This window comes from Lipotes vexillifer, unplaced genomic scaffold, assembly GCF_000442215.2.
Source record: "Lipotes vexillifer unplaced genomic scaffold, Lipotes_vexillifer_v1.1 scaffold505, whole genome shotgun sequence".
NCBI classification, from domain to species: domain Eukaryota; kingdom Metazoa; phylum Chordata; class Mammalia; order Artiodactyla; family Lipotidae; genus Lipotes; species Lipotes vexillifer.
In genome coordinates, this window is record NW_006785581.1 from 3,594,154 (window position 1) to 3,605,074 (window position 10,921).

The window sequence follows — 10,921 nt, forward strand, 5'->3', positions numbered from 1 at the left end:
CTACCATCTCAGAGGCGGCCACTGTTCCTTTGCTGTGACAACTTCCGCTCACCCCGGAGGACGAGCAAACTGAAGCTGTGACACGGCTATCAGAAATCCAGACTAGGAAGTCACTCAGTGTTTTCATAACACTCTGTGTGTTCCACCAAACTTGAACACGAGGACTGGAGTGCAGCTGTGTGAAAGTCTCACATTTCTAAATTGTCTGCAGCCAGAGCCAAAGGTGGTAGGGAAATGGCTGTTTCTTCATTCTGCCTTCCAAACCTCTCCTAAGTACTGGCAGTATGTAATTTGCATCCAGAATGCTAGCTGCATGAGTATTGGGGGGGGATTTAGGTGATAACTTTCTAAACCCTCCAAAGTGAAGACTTGAGGTTGAGAATCAAAATATCCACCACATATAGGGAAGTTCCAAGCAGGAAAAACAACTATTAATAATACGGCCATCCAGAAAAAGTTCTATTAACATTCTGTCACACAACTATTTTCTTTCCATGTGTTAGCCTGCCTATCTATCTATCTATCTCATCTATCTATATCTCATTTTATTCAGTTGGAAACAGTTATTATTTTTCTAGCTTGTTCAGCAGACCTTTATACCCTTCTTCAAGTAAAAACAGTATTTGTTTTCCTTTAAGGAAGCTCGATCTCAACCCATATCCATGTGGTCTGGGCTAACAAACTTTTCCCCTTCAACCCTAATATCCCAAAGTGCCACTTATAGCTTATAGGAACAAAAAGTTCATTTTTTTCCCTAATCATTTTTGACTTCAGTTTTTATCAGTGGTATCTGGATTGTAGACTGGGAAATACTTTATAACTTTTGATTTTCCTTGATCGACACGGACTGAGACACAGAGAGAGAGAAAGAGAAATGTTTATCCTGAAGAATTGGCTCACATGATGAAGGAAGCTGAGAAGTTCCATGATCTGTGGTCTACAGCCATAAACCCAGGAAAGTCAGTGGTATAAATCAGTCTGAAGGCCTAAGAACCAGGGGAGTGATGGTTTAAATCCCAGCCCAAGGGCCAGAGGAGATATGATGAGATGTTCTAAGTGAAGCAAGCAGGCAGGAAGCAAGAAAGGGTGGATTCCAACCTCCTCTACTTCTATTGTATTCAGCCCTCAACAGCCTGGATGATACCCATCTGCACTGGGAGGCCAAATCTACTTTACTGGATCCATGGATTCAAACGTTAATCTCATCTGAAAACACCTTTACAGACATGTCCAGAAGTATTTTTAAGATATTTCTACTAGTTAATTGGATTGAGGAAAAGTTCAAAATTCAATGCAATCCTATGAATCATGTTATGAATGTTGCCAATGTTAAGATTCAGCAGCAAAATTATTAGATGCTGTTTTAATTCCCTTGATTTACTTTTTCCCACTATTTGGAGCAGAATTTCTCAATGGTTAATCCTCATGTTATGGAAGGCAACTTTTTATCAGCCTTTTGCCCCATCCCTTTCTGTGCCTTTCATGAGACAAGATGAAACTCATCTTCTTTGTGGTTCTTCCCTCTATCCTTATTCCTCACGCTTGGCATTTTTAGATGGGCTGAAGTATAACTGGTTTTATGGGAAAGACTAGGACATATGAAACAGTGTATTAGGAAATATCAAATATAAGGGCTTTAGAGTCAGATAAACTTGGGTTTGAAGACTAGCTCTATCTCTTATCAGTTGCATAGTCCTGGGAAAATCACTTGGAGCCTCAGATAAGTTATTTCTAAGGTAAGATTTTTATAACCATTAGAGATAAAGCATAAAAGCAAGGTGTTTAGCACACAAGAGGCTAATTTCAAGAAAGTAATGATCAACATTATTATTATCTATTTTATGCAGTCTGATGAATAAAACATTAATGAAAGTGTTTCCTGTACATTTTTACATGATTACAATTGCTATCCTTATCTATTTAAAAAAACAATCACTACTAACAGCGCTGTGCTCTTTTTTTAACATCAAGATTTATAAAATGAACTTATTTGAGATGAAATAAGACTGATGACTCAGGTTCAAGACTGTTTTCTTGAGCAGATGTTACCAAGAAAGTAAAACTTCACAAAGAAGTTTCTCTGATGTGAGGGTTATTTCAGCCCAACCCAGTCCATTCACACAGGCAATTGCAAAGTACGTTATACGACCACGAGTATTGACCGAAGGCTTTGTGTGCTGTGATAAATTCTGCTTTAGATGTCTATCCTAAAGCCTTCTATTTTAGCAAATATCCCAGCAAGTCAACAGCATTTTCTGTGGTGCAGTCAGAACAGTTTTCAGCTGAATCCCTTGCTTTTTTAACATTTATCACCACGGCTCCTCAGGGCTGCATAACTCATACGAAACAAGGTTTCCATCTGCCTGTGTCTCATTCCTCTCCACATGCAGTGCTCACCCCAACATGTGCTATGCTCCAGGGTCCTGCAGAAAAAAGCACTGGTGTGATTCATCTTCACGTGGACGCTTCAGCTCTGCTGCTGCTGCCGTCACTCCTGACTTATATTGTGGCACAAATATGATGAAAGGAAACAAGAGCAGAGATGTTGGTCTTAGTAGCTAAAGATGATTTCTCGCGGAACTTTAACCAAAGGCATGCTCTTACAAACAGGAGATTCCAGTTTGGGACTGCATACTACAATTTACACAGGTACTAATACTGAAGAGCCCTCTTTAAATAAAACTCAAGTCCTGTTTCCAAACTTCTGATTCTTTTCTGGTTATTTTTTGAGAAAAATGTACAAAGAACAAGGATAGCACACGCACTGCCAGGCCTTTCTCTACTCCTGTTCAAGGCAAGGCTGGAAGGCATTTAAAAAAAATTTTTTTTTATTGCGGTTCGCGGGCCTCTCACTGTTGTGGCCTCTCCCGTTGCGGAGCACAGGCTCCGGACGCGCAGGCTCAGCGGCCATGGCTCACGGGCCTAGCCGCTCCACGGCATGTGGGATCTCCCCGGACCGGGGCACGAACCCGTGTGCCCTGCATCGGCAGGCGGACTCTCAACCACTGTGCCACCAGGGAAGCCCTGGCAGGCATTTTTGGTTGCACATCTAAACACATCTCTTCCTTTCTTGCTAACAGGATTCTAAATGGGTTTGGGTGATAAGATGCCCAGCCACATGATATTTATTGGTCTGGGAGTTGGAGATGTAGGCAAGTTTGAGAGGGATATGCTGAGAATAATTTCCTTTCCTGATCAAAGGGAGCCATGTAAGTAGAAACCCATTTTGCCCATGCCTTTTATTTATTTATTTTTTGGTGAGAATGCTGTTGTGTCTCCAGCTGTGGCACCAATCTCACAACCACATGGAGAGTAGTTGCCAACTCAGCAATGGTGACAGAAAAGTTGGGAGAAGTCTTTGGTAGCACTGCTGAATGGCCACTTCAATGCTGGCCCATCCTACCTCTAGACTTCTGATTTGGTGAGATGGTAAGTACCTGTTTTTTTTTGTTTTTTTAAGTTTATTTGCATTTAATAGTGATTTCTAAGCCCTATATCCAATGAAACCATTTTAAAAAGCACTGTGTGGAATGGAAATTTAGATGTCTATTACACTTTTCTTCAAAAAAAAAAACCTTACATTTCTGAATGAGCAAGATTCATTTTTGCAGGTAGAGGCCCTGCTTCTTCGTGATCCTCACCTTTAGATCTAACAACCACAAGACAAGAAGCTGGATATCTGTTTAGCTTCTGTTCATTCACAAATTCCAAGTCACCACAGATACTCAGCTTCTCAGAGGGAACATACTGCTCCACAGCTGTAGTCACAGTTGCACAACAAATCCAGAGCAATACCATCAAGGAGAGGACAAGAGTCATGGTTAAAATCCACCCGGAATAAGAGAGAGGCATCTTAAAAAGTCATCACTTTCTCCGTCTTCAAGATAGTTCCTATGTGCTTGTGAACTTCTCGTTTGAGGATCTGAGGACATTTTGCTTAGCGACGGTTCTTTCGAAATTTTAGGCCTCCTGCTCCAACTGTGGACTTCTGGCTTCGACTGGAATATAACTGTTTTTCCATCATCAGCTTGAAAACAAAAAGTCCACGAAGAGGTTATGAAGCTCTGTGCAGAGCCTTTTATTATTTATTTATTTTTTAAAACAACAGAAACTTATTTCTCACAATTCTGGAGGCTGGAAGTCTGAGATTAGGATGCCAGCATGGTCAAATGAGGGCTCTCTTCTAGGTCGCAGACTTCTCACTGTATTTTTACATGGTGGGAGGGGCTGGGGAGTTCTGTGAGGTCTCATAAGAATACTAATCCCATTCATGAGGGCCCCACCCTCAAGACTAAAGCACCTATCAAAGGCCCTACCTCCTAAAACCATCACATTGGACATTCTTTTTTTTTTTTTTTGACTTTTTATTTTATAGTGGAGTATAGTTCATTAACAATGTTGTGTTAGTTTCATGTGAACAGCAAAGTGATTATTGAAGATCTTGTTTTTTCAGGAACAGGTCTTCTCACAGGTAAACTTGGTGTACCTTTTTGATTTTGGGGGTGGGCTGGGGCATCATTTTGGTGGATTTGTGCAAGGATGTAGTGGGATAGAGCTGGACTAGGGAGAGATGGGCATCTGAAACCTCCAGATGAGAAAAAAATCTCTGCATGAGGGCAAGTTAATTTTCAGGAAGCTTAGGGATTCAAAGTCAAGGAAAAACCATAACCTTCAAGTAGGCTGAGAATGAAAGATAAAACACAAAAGATCAGAAGTTTCTTATGGGAGAGCAGAAGCAAGAGTATGGGTCAAGTGAGAGAATTAAGTGTATTTCCATGAAAATGATAGGGTGTCCAAGGCTGGTAGCTATTGGATCCCTTCCTGCCCCCTAAGGAGTGTGTGATCCTGGCTTAAAAGCACAACATCATAGAGATAAATGAGTCCTTTTTCTAATGTCCCAGCATCTTTTCAATTCCCCTTTCCCTAAGCTCTGAACCACGGAAGGCATCTTGTGTTAAGAAGTGGATTTGTAGGCCTCTGAATAAAAAGTTGTGGTTTTCTACAGAATAGTTCCTATTCTAAAATCACCAGCCAAAGCAACATTCTGTTCAGAAGGTGGTAAAAATATGATTAGGGGCTTTTCATATATGTTGCTCTGTATAGTCAAGTTAAGAAGCCTTTCCTGAGAGCCTTTTAAGAGCTTGGCACTGGACCAGTTATCATCTTTCAGGAATAACAGTGTCATATTGTACAAGAACCTTGTAAAATCCATGCAAAAATATAGCAAAGGACACACTTTCTCTTTCTTTCCAGCTAGCTTTTCTCTTTAAAAGCAACCTCTATCTATCAAAATCAGTAACATCTCTTTCTCTAATATATCATGAAATACCTATCTATGATGTTTCTCTTCCAACGTGCAGACATCAATAAAGGGTTGGCCAGCCTCTTTCAAGGAGAGTAGTACAACATTCACTTGGAAACAAATATATATATATATTTCATAGTCATTTGTCAAAGCTTCCTAAAACATCTGAATTTATGCAATAGCTACTGTATCAGTCAGGATTCTTAAGTGGAAGCAATAGTAATAACTCTCATTTGAGCAGAACATTTGTTGAAAGTTTATTGAGCAGCTCTCAGAATCTCTGAAAATGGTTAGAATCTATGTAACAAAGGACAATGCCCTAAACGACACTGAAGAACTGGTTTGGTCTAGACATCACTGCACTCTCTTGGTCATGGGCACCACAGTATACTACACAGATACCATCAACACTGGTCCATGGCACTAGCTTTGGATACATGGTGTAGGTTACTACTGATTCAGCCTTACCACTGACGCCACCCTCTGGAGAATAGACTCTACGCAGTTACCATCTTTTGCATTACTAACATATGATTCAAAGAGGAGCTTGGGGCTTCCCTGGTGGTGCAGTGATTGAGAGCCCGCCTGCAGATGCAGGGGACACGGGTGCGTGCCCCGGTCCGGGAAGATCCCACATGCCGCGGAGCGGCTGGGCCCGTGAGCCATGGCCGCTGAGCCTGCGCGTCCGGAGCCTGTGCTCCGCAATGGAAGAGGCCCCAGCAGTGAGAGGCCCGCGTACCGCAAAAAAAAAAAAAAAAAAGAGCAGCTTGGGTGCCTGTGATTGGAGGAGATTGGATTACATCCCTGAGCCTCAACTGCAAGGAAAGCCAGGAAAATGAGAATTTGGAATTTTCTATTTATTTAGTAGGAAATTATATTTGTCTCATTGGCTAGGAATTTCTGAAATGAGTATAGAGGGAAGCATTTGGTCATGTCTGTAGAAATTTTTTTACTGTTATTCTCTGGCTGGAGTGTGATGTTTCTATTGACATACAGTGGGTAGAGGCCAGAGATGCTGCTAAACATCCTACAGTGCACAGGACAGGTCATGACAACAGAGAATTATCAGTAGTGTCTTTGTTGAGAAATACTGCCCTTAATAGAAAAGGATTGCAAATACTCGTGGCCAAATGAATGACAAATAATCAGGCAGTAGATGGTTTGCCACCTTGGGAGTTTCATTCGAAACCTGGGTAAAATTTGCAACTGACCCCTGTACAGAGAGGGAAAGGAGAGGTCGAAGAAAGAGGCAGACCTCTCCATATTGGTAGGTGGCACATTTAATAAGCAAGGAAAGTTACATACAAGACTTGTCTTGGAGGGCCACAAAATGAGTAGATCTCTGCATCTACCCACTAGAATCCTGAAAGTTTATATAGAGGCCTTGATAAGTTCAGTCACGTATTCAGTCCAGATGGTCTCAACTACACATTGCTCTCTCAAGGCTGTATCCTTAAAATTGCTCCCACTATGAGAACAGTGGGCAGAACATACATTTCAAGGAAAGGAGAGGAGATAAAGAGCTTCTGATTGCCCAGGTCTAGCTTGTGGGTCAACCAGCGATCACGTCCTCTGGATGAACTCCTCCAACAGCAATGACCAAAGCTCTTTTCTTTTCGTCTTTATTTGGTTTGTTTTTGCAGTTTCCATGCTTTGCTTCAATTATGCTTTTCTATATTTTGTGAGAGAAGACACATACGAAGCAGATGCAATAGATTCACTATCAACAAGGAAACATTTCAGTGACGTCAATAACTTACCTGAGATAACACAGATAGTACGTGACAGAATCATGACTGAAACCCATAAAGGATTTCAAAGCTCATGTCCGTTCCACTCTGCCATGCTTTTTTCTATTGTTATCTGGGACCACAGACAACACATTTATGACAAGATTTTTACACTTTTGTAGAAAGTATAGATATAGCACACAACAAAATGGGAGTAAGTCCTCATTTCATTGATGTGTTATAACTATCTGAGTTGATAGTGCACTCAACCTCCATCCCACTCCTCCAGATTATTTAGGGATCTTTCCAACCTGTTTCCAGAAGAACTTAAGACAAATGGAACTGGCAGTGATATATGTCTAGTTAAATGAGTAGTTTTTACTCTCTCCTTAGGACAGGGCCCAGAAAGTAGAAGGATGCTAAAGAAGCAGTGACATTCCTGAATGGGAGTGTAGGAATATTATCCTCTCTCCTCTTTCCTCTCTCCACATTATGCTGTATCTGCTCCACACTGGCCTCCAAGGCAATAATATTTTCTGCTGAGCACAGCACTGGGGGTAGAGGATGTTCTCTCCAGCTCCAGAGAAATCCACTGCAGCCTGGGGCAAGCACTTGCATCAGCCCTAGTTGCAAGGTCTGGAGCAGGGGATTCAAATCTAGCCATGCACTTCAGATGTGCCTGCAGAAACAAGCAGAGGATCCCTTTGGAAATGCTTGTCTTATATAATTTGTGTCAATTAGCCTTTGTCTTTGACGCTAGCTATGAAGTCCATATAACATAGTGTATTGTTTTGGATCAACCATCTTCAGGTGGCAGAAGAAATTTTCCAATCCTCCAGCCTCCAGGGAGCATATATGAGCTCTGGCTCCAGAGATGAGGAGAGAGAACATAATCTTTGGACAAGAGTAAGCACTTGGATTTCTGGTCATATCTGGGGAAGCCTTCAGTAAGTTACAGACACTAGACTTTTTGATAAGATGAGAATGTGTGAATGCAAAGGTTGTGTTTCAGGAAATTTATTTACATACTAAATTATACAGCAGGTTATTTCAGTTCTTATATGTTAATGCACTTAATTATCCAAAAAGTCCTATGAGAAAGATACTGTGTCATTCTGATTTCCAGTTTACAGAAGATATGGCTGAGGACTGGAGATATTAAATTATATGGCATTATTACATAGTAAGTAGTAGGGTTGTACCCAGGTCCATATAACTCCAAATCCTGGGGTCTCCAATACAACATTTATGCTGCAAATCAGCCTTTGCTTTTCTTCTTATAGGTGAGAGTATCACCAAGTTTTGTCTTTCCACGTTTTGCCATTTCACCTATGCATTATGGAAATGATCAATAGCATGAGCTTCGCAGCTTCTCCAACTACAAGGGGGCACCCTTAAAACTCTGGGAAAGGACCTAATATATTAATAGAGGGAGAAAATCCAGACTCCCAATCCTCCATCCTCCATCCTCCTCACTCCCACCAAAACTAGTGTTTTTTCAAAGTAAAGGTCATGACCTTTTAAAGGATCCTTAAACCAATTTAGTGATCCAAAACCAGCCTTAAAAAAGGAACTGGCTAGAAGGCCCAACTGGATTTCGATGCTATTAATCTTGGTAATGGATGGAAACATTTTTGATCACGTTCAAATGCTTGTGGTGGGGAGAGTTAGAAATATGTTGGGTGGGGGAAGGAGGAGCTAAAATTTTCTTTATTTATCTAATGATTTGATGGAAACGTAAGGAGAAATATTGATTATTTCAGCACTTAGCCTCTTTGCTATACGCTTGACCAAAGGCAAACACTGAATAGCTTCCACACTGGAAAGTCTGGCTCAAGAGATGATCCTTATCAAATTTAACATAGCAGTGGCATGAGTTAAACCCAAAGTAAATAAAGGGCATTGATTCGCAGAACACTGAACCAAACATTAAACCATACTGTTGGTTTAATCCTATAATCCTTGGGAAAAAAAAGAAACAGCCAAGGAAAACAGGAAGGGAGAGCAAACATAAAATGGTTGGGGTGTTATAAATAAAAGAGTTAATGAATACACCTCAGATTTTTGTAAGGCATAATTGTTTACACAAAAGCTCAAGGTCAGGGTGGTCCCAAAGTGAAGGGATTATAGAGAAATCTAAAAGGCATTTTTCAGATAATGAAAAAGGGGCATAGCATGCTTTGTTCCAGAATCCCAAGGTAACTGATAGAAATAGTTAGGCAGTGATGCCACAAATCTTTAATTTGTCATCACTGCTACATTTGGCTTTAATCATAACTGTTTAATAATCATGCCTGTGAAAAATGTTCACATATAAGAAGAAAGTGCAAATTGTGCCTAGGATCTACTTCCCACACCCTTCTCTAGTGAAATGGAAGGAAAACTAAGTAAAGCTTGAATTGAACTAATAAACTATTGTTGTTTTCAGAATAGTTATTCAAGGAGGAGATCATTGTCAGGGTGACTAGAAGGGGTAGACAAAGTACTTTGAGACATTCATTGGGAGGTAGAATATTGATTCCTGTGAGACAGCATACCAACTTTCAGGCAAGTAGTTCCTGAAGTACTTCTGCCTTTGAGCCCCTCACATACAACTCCTTATTTGTAGACTGTATAACATAGTCCCTAAAATTGACATCTCCATACTACCTCACATCCAAAACACAAGATATGAGAGCACATCAGTCACATCCAGTAAGGGTAATATTATGTGAAAAGTTTTTCCATTTTTGTAATATATAATGAGGGTTATTGTAAATATAAGTTGTATTTCTTACTGTGGGCCACGTGGGCAACAAGCCCACCGGATGTGCTTGGAAGCTACAGTGAGACCCACTCTAGAACAGCACAAATCACTACAACATTACCTGAGCTGAGGAGGGTGGGATGGATGGAGTGAAGAAACTGTGTCATGGAGTCCAATACTTCAAAAGTACAGTGGTTGGGAAAAATAAACACACACACACACACTCTTTCTCATCTAGTTCTTCTTGTCCTTTATCAGCTCTTCCCAGGACTTGGAGGAAGGGCTCTATAACTTGAGGAACCTAATATTTATTTAGCATCTATAGTGTTCCAGTTGCTTTACATGCATTACTCAACTTATCCTTTATAAGCCAATAAGGTGACTAGAATCGTCTGATTTCGGATAACAACCTTAGTCTCTGTGGTAACTATGGTTTTCATCTACTTGGTAAATTCTCATTATTACCATTCTTCTGGTGATAGGCCTCCCCATCTGGAAACAGGAGCGTACCTCCTTGGTCACAGTGACTGGGTGACTGGATAGGAAGGGAGGGAAGTGGTCCACCATGGGGCAATTGGAGTCACTCACCTGGATTTTGTGCTGGAGCTGGCAGTGAAAACTTCTCCTTTATCATTGACTTTGAGTGCTATGAATGTAATCCCAGAGCTGAGGGCCGTCCTGGAGGAATGCAGGGAAAACATAAAAGGAGAACAAAGTTCTTTTGGTTCTCTGTCCCAATCCTTGAGGTTTCTTTGCTGGCCTTGCTCTAGATTATGTGAGTCATCTTTCCAATCAGTCACTAAATCCATATGCCAGTAAAAAGTTGAGTTTTTATCAATTTCCACCTTGGAAGTCCTAACAGATAACACGCAGCCACTTGAATTTGAACCAGGTTTACCTGACTTTAAAGTTTATGACTTTGCATTGGAATAATTCAGAGTATCTTACATGTATCTAGGCTCCTGGAAATATTTTTTGGCCACCATCGTTTGTTCCTAGATAGCTATCTTTTCAAGTCTTTTATAGCCAGTCCATATCCTGTTTTATACAATGAGGTGAATGATGTAATCCTTCCCTTCAAAACACTATGGAGAAAGAGGAATTTGGGGTCTGTAGAGAATGACTTATACTCAGAAAGAC

At 40.7% G+C, this 10,921-nt stretch overlaps 1 pseudogene; it reads right to left on the minus strand.

Annotated features, from left to right (window-relative positions):
* Positions 1-3,576: 3,576 nt before the first annotated feature.
* On the minus strand, positions 3,577-7,099 carry LOC103072755 (transmembrane protein 59-like; annotated as a pseudogene).
* Positions 7,100-10,921: the final 3,822 nt, after the last annotated feature.